Source organism: Balaenoptera acutorostrata, chromosome 11, assembly GCF_949987535.1.
Source record: "Balaenoptera acutorostrata chromosome 11, mBalAcu1.1, whole genome shotgun sequence".
NCBI lineage: Eukaryota > Metazoa > Chordata > Mammalia > Artiodactyla > Balaenopteridae > Balaenoptera > Balaenoptera acutorostrata.
In genome coordinates, this window is record NC_080074.1 from 83,160,415 (window position 1) to 83,172,742 (window position 12,328).

The window sequence follows — 12,328 nt, forward strand, 5'->3', positions numbered from 1 at the left end:
GTCTTGGCATGTCATCTCAGAACTCTTCCCGAAACAATTTGTCACAAGTGAACAGGAACAAGCTGTACTAAAGATGTACAGAGATATTTCTTTAGTTGTTTGTTTAATCAGCTACTGATTTCCCACCATAAGGTAAAATAAACAAATGTAAGTCAACAGAAGTCTGTCTGCAACTATAAAATCACTTTACATCAGTTGGCTTTAGAAGTTTGTACCCTATGGAAAGTCCATTTAAAATTTTACCCAGCACATACATGCTAAAATATCTTGTTTGCCGTTTGAAGCCACACTAGATTCCAACCCACAGAGACAGGATTTCTAGTTTATTTCTCACAACCTGCATGTACAAAACCCAAAATCGCAACATAGAAAAGCGTTGTTAAAATTCTGTAATAACAGTAAAGCAAAATAGTTCACCACAGAGTTCTTTTCTTGGGAATTTTTTAAAGCCTCTGTATTCATAATATCCAAAACTTCAACATCTAAATTAAGTATTTCAAACATACAAGGCTCACCTTGGAACTCTAATGTAAGAGCTGTTTTAGGTTATGAATCAAACCTAACCTAGCTCAAACACTGAAAATTGAATAATAATGCCACGATTGCCTAATATGAACATGATATCAAATTCTATAATTATTTCATGGTTTATTAACAGTATATTTCATACTCAATTTTAAATGGAAATTAGTCTTGTGCTTCTTTATAGGCACCTACTACATGTGACTTCAAGAATTAAGACTGTCATGCAGCATCACAGAGAACTGATGTGTTGCAGCTGCATCACTTCAGAAACATCAGAATCTAGTACCGAGCTTTGCCCGTAATAGTGAATACCACTTTGAGTCAATATTATAGTCTCTCACTGCTATACGGAATTCAAACCATGCAACCCTCACTGTCATATTGATGTTTTCAACATTACCAAAAACCAATAAGCAAAAGTATTACTCAAAAAACACTTGGGATATTTGGAAGGTGAAACAATATGGGTTAAAGTTTTCTCAGTTATGAAGATACATCTGGAAACTCCTTTTGTTTTCAACTTAAGAAATACTTTATAAAATACACTGGCCAATTTCCCTGCCTTAGGAAATAAAGTATAGAGAGTCCTCAAATTACGTATATCCTTTACACATGAACTATTCAGGGAATGAAATAGATTTTTTCATAGGATGCAGTGAGAGTTCCATCTTCTCTTTCCACTTTTCATCCTCACCACTACCATGCAATGTTAAAGCAATACATGTTGTTAAATACTCATTTCAGAAAAGAACGAACAGATACAAAGAAAACTACAAAAGTTTAGCCTTGATAAAAAGTCAACAAAGATAGACACAATAGGTATCTTCAAATATGTTAAGACAGAACTCTCAGCTAACGAAATGAGATGCTCTTGACCCACAAGGCCTATAGTCATTTTGCCAACCCACACCCTTCCCTTCATGTTTCTTCTAGCCACAAGGGTAGACAACCCACGCCAAGCTACATATCTCAGCCATAATAATTATTCCTAAGGATAAGAAACTGTCTCCAGCTGGATCAATCAATCTTTCCTCGGGATATTTGCAACTAGAAATAGAAGGGAAAATCCCATACATCACAAAACTCTCCTCACCTTTTAAGTTCTAAACCCAATGCCTTAACTTACTCCTCGGCATGCAGGTTCAGTCCCACTTTAGAAATTCTGCCTGAGCTATTCCCTAGAGTACTCTTCCTCCAGATATTTGCATGGCTGGCTATTTCTTGTGAGTCAGATCTCAGCTTTAATGCCCCCTGTGGACAAAGGCATTAGTAAGCAGCCACCTAATCACTGTCATATCACCTTATTTTAATCCTCTGCATAGCACTTACCACTTTAATATCCTTCTTTTTAATACTCACTGCTGTATCTCCAACACCTAGAACAGTGCCTGGCACAAACTATACACTCCATTCATAATTTGTTGAATAAGTGAAAACTGTGAAGAAATGAGCCCAAAGCCAACAGCCATGGTCTTATCCCCATGGAAAATCCAGTCTGAAAGAATTGAAGCCACTAAGGAAAGAGACAAAAAGAAAACAAAGTAGAACTCCTTGAGGCACCTGAGTCGCTTCAGTCATTCCAAAGACCAGCTCCAACCCTGCCCATACTACAGTTTGATTATGTATAGCAGAGGACTTTAAAAGGGTATGCACATACCACGCTGAGGAGGACTAGGGGGTATGTAAGATGACCCATCAGAATGTGAGAAGCAATACTACATTTAAAATGGATTTTGTATTATCCTTTGTTTTATAATGTACAGAATATATTACAGTCATACATATACACAATGTACAGATAAATATACCCATACTGGATGTACATCTGATACCTAATAGAGGTGAACAATTGAAAAACTCAGGAAACTATTATTGTTAATGAGCAAATTTGTTTTTCTTAAGCTAGAACGTTTCAGGTTTCTTTCATTTCTAACCAAGAGACTTCTGAAATGTACTTAACACATATTTGATGCTCAAATGCTTGTAAAATGATGAATGCACAGATATTCTTTATGGCTCCAGAGAACAAGTAAAAGCTAAAGGTAGACAGATTTCAAATCTACATCAAAAATAACTTTCTAAAATTTAGACCTGTCTAAAAGTAATCACTTCCTCTCCAATTATAAATTTCCCATTACTAGACAGGTTCAAGTAGAAGCCTGATAACCATTAGTAAAGGATACTTAGACATGATTTCTGCACTTGCGAGGTAGTCTATGTATCAAATGTTAACTGAGTGATACCACGTCCTAGGGATATAATGGTAAGTTTAGTCCTTGTCCCCTTGGAGATCACAATTTAACAGACCAGAAAGACACACGTGCAAACATTTATATACTATACATCTCTATATACATGGTCCAGTGACAACAGAGGAATGTGGTGATTAACTGCATAGGTGGGAATATTTAAGTTGAATACTGAGGGATAAGTAAAAGTCATTTTTCCTGTTATGCAAGAAAGATGAGAGCATTCCTAACAAAGAACACATGAGAAGGGACACAGAAAGTACACAGTACAACAAACCCAAAATACAACAAATAATGTGGAATCTGAGGATGATAAGTGGCCTATGGTGAGAGAATATTCCACAAATGAAGCTGCTGGATAAGTGGCTAGCAGCCAAAATATAAGGGGTCATACCAAGGAGTTCGGAAAGAGCCATAGAATAATAAAAATAACTATCTTAGAGTGTTCTATTTTGTTCCAGACAGACACCTAAACTCTTTAGACACTCTAGCAGTTTCAATTCTCACAAGATCCCTATCATTATCTACACTGTTTAAATAAGGAAACTTAAGCTAGAGACAGCCCAAGTAATTTGACTAAAATCACAGTTACATTAGTGTCAGAAACAAAATTTACTGAAGAATTCTGAGAAGGGATGTGTAATATGGAGGTGTTTGAATAAGTGATATGTATTTTAGAAAAACAGCTATGAGGCAATGTGGATAATGGGGTAGAAGTAGGATAGGTTAGTTTTAGGGAAATGCAACAGACAAATATAATCCAAATGAGCGCTACCGAGGCAGTGGGAATAAGGGAAAAATACTAAAGGATTTCACTGGTTTCTAGCTTGAGCAAGCAAGTAGAAAAGCAAGTTTGGGTGGAAGAAATGAGGCAGAAAATGAGGAGACGAGGTATAAAATGATTAGATTGAGCTTAGGCAATATGGACACATTTAATTTTGAGGTTTCAATTAAAAAAAAAGCAAAGGGAAAAGGTCCAATAGGAAGTTAACTAAAAAGAGTTCTTTCTGAAGACAGGTGGGAAGACTGGCTAGAATAAGTATATTTAGAAATTATCAATATACATAGAGCAGTTAAAAAATTAGGCCAAGCAAAGTAGAAAATATCCATGAGTCCATACTGATATTAAATAAATAAATATGTAAGTAAGTAGTGGGAAATTGATTAATTTTCCTTTCTGAAGAATTCCAAATCATTTATATAGATACTGTACCCTCACGGAGGTGGAACTCCTCACCCCTTAAGTATAGGCTGCAGATAGTGACTTCCTTCTGGAGAGTACAATACAGAAAGGAGGAAAAATAAGAATAACTTTAAAACAGAGAAGCCTGACAAAAACCACCTCAGCCAGATGATCCAAGTCAATATCAACAATAACTCATGATGATAGTATGTACCCTTGATACATCATGATAAAAATGGCACTTTACCTCTTAGTCTTTATGCCCAACACCCATAACCCTATTCTAAACATGAGAAAAACCACAACCCCAACTGAGGGACAATCTACAAAATATGTGACCAGTGCTTCTCAAAACAAGCTGTCATGGTCATCAAAAACAAGTAAAGTTTAAAAAAAAACAGCATAAGAAGAACCTAAGGACACATGACCACTAAATGTAATATGGTATTGATCTCGAGAAGACAGCAGTGAGCGGTGGCTTGAAACAAGATCTTAGTGCCCTGCCCAGGAACTGAACCTGGGTAGCCTGGGTGAAAACCACGAATCCTAGCCACCAGTCCACCAGGAGCTAGAGGCTAGAAGCAAAGTTGCCCTGGCTCTTGTCCCCATTGAAAAATGAATTTCTCAAGGAAGCAAAAACTGTAAAAACAGGTACAAAGTTTACTATTAAAGACACAGCACAACAAGTGGGAGAGCACACAGAGAAACAGTTTGTTTATTTAAAACAGAAGCAAGGTAGAGATACACACCAGGAGAGAAAGGGTGTGGGCATCCTCCCTAATGAGGAGGAGTGCACCAGAAAGGTGATTCAAATCACTTATATGTGAGGGTTCTTCCCGGTCTTTGTGTACCTTAGGTCAATTATCTCATTTCTTTTCCACATCTGACCTGTCCTAGGGCCCTCCCTGACATGTGTGCGCATCTTTTTGCCAAGATGAATTCAAGTGCAGAGGCCTATGGGGAGGTTGACACCACCTATTATGGGGTGGCGCCCCCCACCCTTGGCCCCCAAGGAGACTTTCTGCGCATGTAGAGCCAGGGAGGTCTCCTTGACCTCAAGAATGAGCCATATGTGGTCTCTTTATCTTTTATCCAAGCAGGACTCAGCTCCTCCTTGCTCTTGCTCTTATCTTTATCTTAGAGTATTTGTCCACAGGGGACGGATTCCAGCTATTCAGCCTGGGGCCCAACTATCTCCTGCCTCAGTATCCTTTATGAAAATCTGGAATAGAAAAAGGGCAGTAGACAAAAACTACAAAAATCTGAATAAAGTATGGACTTCAGTTAATAATTATGTATGAACATTGGTTCGTTAATTTTAACGAGTGCAGCATTAATAGTGTAAGTTATTCATAATAGGAAAAACTGAATATGGAGTATATGAGAACTCTCTGTATTATCTTCACAATTTTTCTATAAGTCTATTCTAAATAATGAAGTTTTTCTTTAAAATCAGGCCAAGAAGAAAACCATTACTATTCAAGAAATACATAGAGGAAAATAAATCAGCAAAAGAAATTTAAAAGGAATGATCATATAGAAAGATAGAATGATGCCTTAAAAGTCATAAGAAAAAAGTGTACAAGAATAAAAATAGGTATAATATAATAGAGGTCAAAGAAGATAAGGAATGAATACAAACCACTGGATATAGAAGGTCACGGGTAAAAGAAAGGTTCAGTGGAGATGCAAGAATGAAAGGTAAATAACAGTGCTTTATGTTGCTTATGAGCCACAATTTTATGATATTCTCAGTCAAAAATCTCTTAAAAGATTCTCCTGGTTTCAATTCTATTGCAAGTGTTCCTTTTTCCCTGAATTCACATCAGTTTAGTCACCAAAACATAATTCTTATTCAATCTTCTTTCACAGTGAAAAGTATTAGGAGATGCATCAGATAGCATACTTTAACCTGGAAGTAACAGAAAATTCCAAAAGCAAACTGGCTTAAATAAGGAAATGCATAACCATTATCTCATATGACAAGAAGTATGGGTAGAGCAGGCTCTAAACACTTCAAGTTAGAGCTTCAGAAATTCTCTGTAATTCCCTTGGACCTGACCTCCTATGTGTAACTTCATCCACAGGCTGGAGGTAAAAGCAAAATAGTTTGAGACTGTGATCTGCTCATCTTTGAACCTATCACTAGCAAAGAAAGGGAAGTACCATGTTTCACTTAGACTTACTAGAATTAATTCTGGAACTCGGAATGAAGACTCTTTTCTCTGAGTCGAGTGAAGGAAAACTCCTTTCTCTGAGTCAAGTGAAGGAGGGTTAGATACCTGAACACAGGTTCTGTTAGAAAGGCAGATAGGAGAGGAATAATGCTAAACACGCAATCAACACTTAGCCAATACAGGAGGTTCTTATTTGCATAATTTCCTACCTTTGGGGAAGTTTTTAAAATTCCTTTAATACGATGAAAATACGCTTCAATAAAATAATGGCCAAATAATTTCCTTCTTCAAATAACCAAGTGACAACCTCAGAGACAGTCAGTACTGTTTTATAGGTCAAAAGGAAAAATGTGGTATGAATTTGTAAAGTTTCTCTTATCACTCAAATTTGTATCAGAAAAATAAAATGTGTTTGGGTATTTTAAAACCAGGGACTTGATACCATTTCACTCTTCAAAATTGTTATTTTGTTGGAGATAAGATGTTAAGAGATCCTAAGGTAGTAGAAAGAGCACTAAGAGCCCTGGGCTGCAGCCCTAACTCTTCCACTAAATTACAGTACTATCACAGATGGTCACCTAATCTATGTCCGTTTCAGTTTTCCCTTCTGTTAAAGTAGAAAGTTCAGGTCATCTCCAAATCTTCTTTCTAGTTAATTCCTAGTTATAAATAATATTCACTTGTTAACTAGAATATTTACGCAGACTATTTAAAGTTGTAAATCTGGGCTAGCCAAATACTCAAGATGCCTTCCAAGGCTACATACAAGCCAATGACATGAAGCTTTTCCTATAAAACTTCACTTTACGAAAATCTTCACCATTGCCAGCAATGCAAATAGCATGATGTTACAATTTCTGAAATAACTCAAAAATTCCGTTTAACTTCTCTTTAAACCCAAATTCACTATTGAAAAGTTTCAGTACACCTACAGAAGCAAACTGTCACTGTTGGACAGCGAATGGAAAACGACAAAAACGTAACCACTTTGAAATTCAATTAAAGACGAGGTATCTAACCACTAAGCCTAAATGAAGAAGATGAAAATCAAAGCACAATGAGAAAGCTGGAATTCAAGTCATAATCAGAAATAGGAATTCTATATAGAATAAGAAATAGGGGGGAAATAATCCCCAAAAGTAAAACCAACATATAGACCTAAAAGAAATTAAATGTCTCATGAATTTCTTTCAAAGACTATTATTTAGATAAACTTGATAGAAATAATTTCCAAAAACAGGTTGATGACAGTGAGAAACAGGAGAGGAAACCATTACCCTGTCCTTTGGGAACCTCAAATTAATGAATCTTGGCAAACCAGACAAAAATCATATGGGATGACTTGATAAAACCCCATGACTTAAGCCAACTTCATTATGACCCGGAGTTGGTTCTTCTCAAAATTATTAATAGTGAAAAATACTTACACAGGATACACATGATTGCCAGGAAAAAAAAAAATGCACTTCTTTGAAACAGTTTTTAAAACAACAAACCACCCACAGAAACCACATGGGCACAAAATGAAACGATTCTGGTCACTGATTTGTAGAAGAGCATTTAAGCACTCCCCAAGTGAAAGACTCAGCTTTAGCCTCTCTTTCTGGGACAAGCAGAACATCCATGAAAACACCTGATTTGGACCTACCAAGAAAACAGTGCAAACATACCTGCACTGGCCTGAGTTTCAAGAGAAATAACTTTCTCCAAGGAGAGCCTAACAGTTTTAAGAGACCACTTCCTTGTTTTAAGAAGACATTTTTTGTTTCCTCACAGTAAGAATTTATATAAAGCTTAAAAACTCCTCAAAATAAAATAAAATAAAGTAAAACAAATCTCAAAGTACTTAACATTATAATATTAATGACACATAAATTAAAACCTTCTGGAAGCACCACTCTGTACTATCAGTAGCAATATCATTAATATGTGAGGAATACTCAATTTATCCAATTATGTAATAATACCCTAGTGAAATAGTATACCAGAGAGGTACATTTCAAAAGAGAAAGGAATAAATATAGAGGAAGGGATATTGCTCAGGAGACAGGCAAACTATATGGGTTGCATATAGTTGCACTGGAACCCTAGAAGCTAAGCTGGGTACATTAAATAGGTATGAGGTCCAGAAAAAGAAAGCTAAATGAAACCAGAGCCAAACACAGTCTAGCACAAAGCACTGCCTAGGGTAAAGTGCAAAGACTACATAAAAATTCCACTTCTGTATAGAAATATCAGATAGGTACTAGATATATTAACAGAAAACAGAAAGTTAATCTTGACCCTCAGCATCACTAAAAATTCACCTACACCTTTAAATAAGTAGGAAAAAAAGGGGGAGTTGCCATGGCCTATATTATATAGTTTGTAAAGGACATAAAGAGAACACAATAAAAACCAGGCAGCAATGCAAGAGCTACAAGTTTACATATATCTGCACACATATTCTTCACAGGGCTTTCAATTTCCTGATACAATGCCATAAAAATTGGGGATTTTTTTCCCCCTCTACTTTGGCTCTATGTAAGGTGCTGACTTTTCCCTTGGATAGGCTGGCAAAACTCAGTTTGTCAAAGCTTGCATAACCTTGAAAAACACATATAATTTCCAGAAGAAATAAAGAAAGAATGGAAAAATAGATGAGTTTCCAAAAGAAACAATTTTAAATTGTGTATATCTATAGCCCTCATGCTTTAGAAATGATGTTACTGGTGGTATTTGTTACCACATGCATGAATCCTAAAAAGCCCAAAGCATTGAAGCCATCCAAGTACAACTGTAGCTATCTTAGTATAGTTTGAAGACAATGAAAAAGGTAATAATACCAAGGATGGAAAGCCCTGGGATTGTTACCTAGTCAGAAAGAAAACATATCTGAAGAAAGATTAGATCTGACTCATTTCAGAAAATGAACAGGGAAGTCCTATAACTATACTGAGGATCTCTAATTAAACAAACAGCATAAAATTTGTACACCAAAATCCTTCACATTATAGTAAAATAACTGGGTGTTTTCTAAATAGCTGTTAAGTAAAATGATCTATTATAGATGCAGAAATGAGAAATGTCTGGTTTCTTAAGGTTTACTAAGAGTAGGAAGTGATATGTCTAAGATATAGGAAACAACCAAAAAACATGGTGCACATTCCTGGTGTGTAAATTCTACCCAAAGATTTAATGACAGGTTAAAAGGCAAAACTTTACTTTTCAGAGTAAATAACAAAGTATACTTTATACTTTGCTAATTTATAAAATGTAACATAGAATAAAAGATAAAAGAATAAAAGAAAACAAAAAAAAACCATTTTCTAAATATCACCAGAAGTTTACTCACAAACATCTTTACTACCACACACCACTGGAGTATCTATTATTTCTGTACTATGGTTACTTCAAAGTAAAAGTATGATAAAGTTTGGAGAAAAGTTTAAACTATATCCGTAAAGTATACAGATAGCCTTCTACTTTCAATCAAAATGGAGACACACAGACCACATTTAACGTCCCAACTAAAAGAACTACAAAACTGAACAAAATATATGAAACAATTGCTTTTAGATAGTGGATAACAGACAGCAGAGAATTATAATTCCTGAGGGAAAGGAAACAAACAAGGTAAGCATTATAAATGACCAGTTTACAAACTGGAGTCAGTTTACAAGCCGGAGTATATGGTGGGGAAACCCAAGCCTCTCACTGAGTTGAGGAGACAGAGTTAGAAGTTTATAAGGTAGCTAGAATTTCCAGGGCCAAGAACTTGAGAAGAGAGAACTACACCAAATAAGAACTCTAGAGATAGAAAGTTCTGCACAAGTCTTGGGCGGAGTACTAACCTCTATACACATGAGAGAAAACTACACAATGATAGAAAAAGAAAAACAAAAGTAAGCAGAACAACATCTGGAGCTCATACAAGCTGGCAATAGTTTGTATTCCTATCAGTCAGAGTGGATAAACCTCTTAATACATAGAGCATTCAGGTGAATCCTCTGGAGGGCACCTCCTTAGCAATGAGGCTAAATTAGACACAACAAAAGGCTTTCTTGGACCCACACTAACAAATCTTAAAATGTGCCTCAAAATAATCCAACTGAATCCACGTAATATAACTTAGAGCCAGAACAAAATACAGCACTATTTGAAATAATACAACAAAATTCAGCAGTCAACAAGATAAAATTCAAAATGTCTTAATCCAATCAAAAACTAACAGGCAGGGGCTTCCCTGGTGGCGCAGTGGTTGAGAATCTGCCTGCTAATGCAGGGGACACGGGTTCGAGCCCTGGTCTGGGAAGATCCCACATGCCACGGAGCAGCTGGGCCCGTGAGCCACAATTGCTGAGCCTGCGCGTCTGGAGCCTGTGCCCCGCGACGGGAGGGGCCGCGATAGAGAAAGGCCCGCGCACCGCGATGAAGAGCGGTCCCCGCACCGCGATGAAGAGTGGCCCCCGCTTGCCGCAACTGGAGAAAGCCCTCGCACGAACCGAAGACCCAACACAGCCAAAAATAAATAAATAAATAAAAGGGGACTATGACGAAAAATGTTAAGCTTTAAAAAAAAAAAAAAAACTAACAGGCATACAAAAAAATTAGGAAAATAGGACCTATAACCAAGAAAAAAATTACTCAATAAGAAATTAACAAGATGATGCAATAAGCAAAGACATGAGAACAGCTGTTATAAACATGTTTCATATGTTTAAGAAACTAGAAGAAAAAATGATCATGGTGATAAGAAACATGGAAGATGTAAAAGAAACTCAAATGGAACTTCCAGAGGAGAACTTCTAAAACAAAAAATACAGAGGATGAGATTAACAGCAGATTAAACACTACAGAAGACAAGATCATGAAGTTTAAAAATTACACCAGTAATTATTCAAAATGAAATACAAAAAGAAAGAATACTGAGAAAAAAATGGAATAATATCAAGTAGTCTAAAACATGTGTAATTGGAGGTTCAGAAAAGAAAGGAAAGGGTGTGGAACAAAATATATGAAGAAATACAGCTGAAAATTTTCTACATTTCATGAAAACTATAAACCCAGAGATCCAGAGATCTAAACAACAGCTAAGCAGAACAAACATAAAGAAATCATAGCAATGCACATCATATTCTTTTCTGAAAAACTAAGAAAAGAGAAAAATTTTTAAACAAGCCAAAAAAAGGGACACATTACCTACAAAAGAACTAAAATAAGAATAAAAGCAGACTTCTTGTCAGAAACCAGGTAAGCCAAAAGACAATAGGTAAATATTTTTAAAGTACTGAAAGGAAAAAAATATATGGCAGCATACAATTCTTTGCCCAGAGAAAATATCATCAAAAACTGAAGGGGAAAACAAGACATTTTCCAAGACAAACAAAAGCTGAGAGAATTATTTGCCAGCAGTCAAACACTAAAAGAAATGTTAAAGAAAATTCTTCAGAGACAAGAAAAATGAAACTAGATTGGAATTTAGATCTGCACAAAAGGAATTAGGAGTGCCAGAAATGATAAATATGAGGATAAATACAAAAATTTAAAGATGGAAAGCAGCAACGGCACCCTCAGAAGCTATGGGGTCCCTGGCTGCAGGTAGGGAACTAGGTGGGGGAATCATTTAATACTTCACATAAGGACAAATATGTGAAAGTTCCTGCCAACCCATGAGAATTTCTTACTTCGGACATTTTTTGTTCTACTTACTGCACAATTTTCTTAGAAGTTCTTTTTTGATGCCATGCTCTGTGGCTTGCATCAAAAGAGGAGTTTCTCTTCATGAAGATTCCTAACATTGGTAATGTGATGAATAAATCTGAGATCATTGGGGGTGGAGGTGAAGGAGCCTATGAAATACTACTTAAATGCAGACACAAGGTAAGACATTAGTGTGAATGCCTCTTCATAGGGAAAATTCCTTTCAGAATTAAAAGAGAAAGGAAAGACAGCCTTACCAGGTGTCAAAGGAATGTGGATAGAAGAGGCAGAGTTAAGGCAGTAAACGCATGAAATTGTGGAAATCAAGAAATTCAAGGACAGTGAAGCCCTGTGGCTTGCGGGGCCTTGGGTCCCAGGCCAGGAATCAGGCCTGAGCCTCTGGGGTGGGAGCACCAAGTCCACGATGCTGGAATGCCAGAGAATTACTGACCCTAGGGAATACTAACCAGCAAGACCTCTCCTGGAGGTCTCTGTCTCAACTCCAAGACCCA

General features: G+C 36.5%; 1 protein-coding gene across 7 annotated transcripts in view; it reads right to left on the reverse strand.

Moving 5' to 3' along the window:
• Positions 1–12,328, reverse strand: part of CCDC91 (coiled-coil domain containing 91) — a 371,744-nt gene that overhangs the window by 323,372 nt on the left and 36,044 nt on the right. The gene's annotated exons all lie outside the window — the stretch shown is intronic.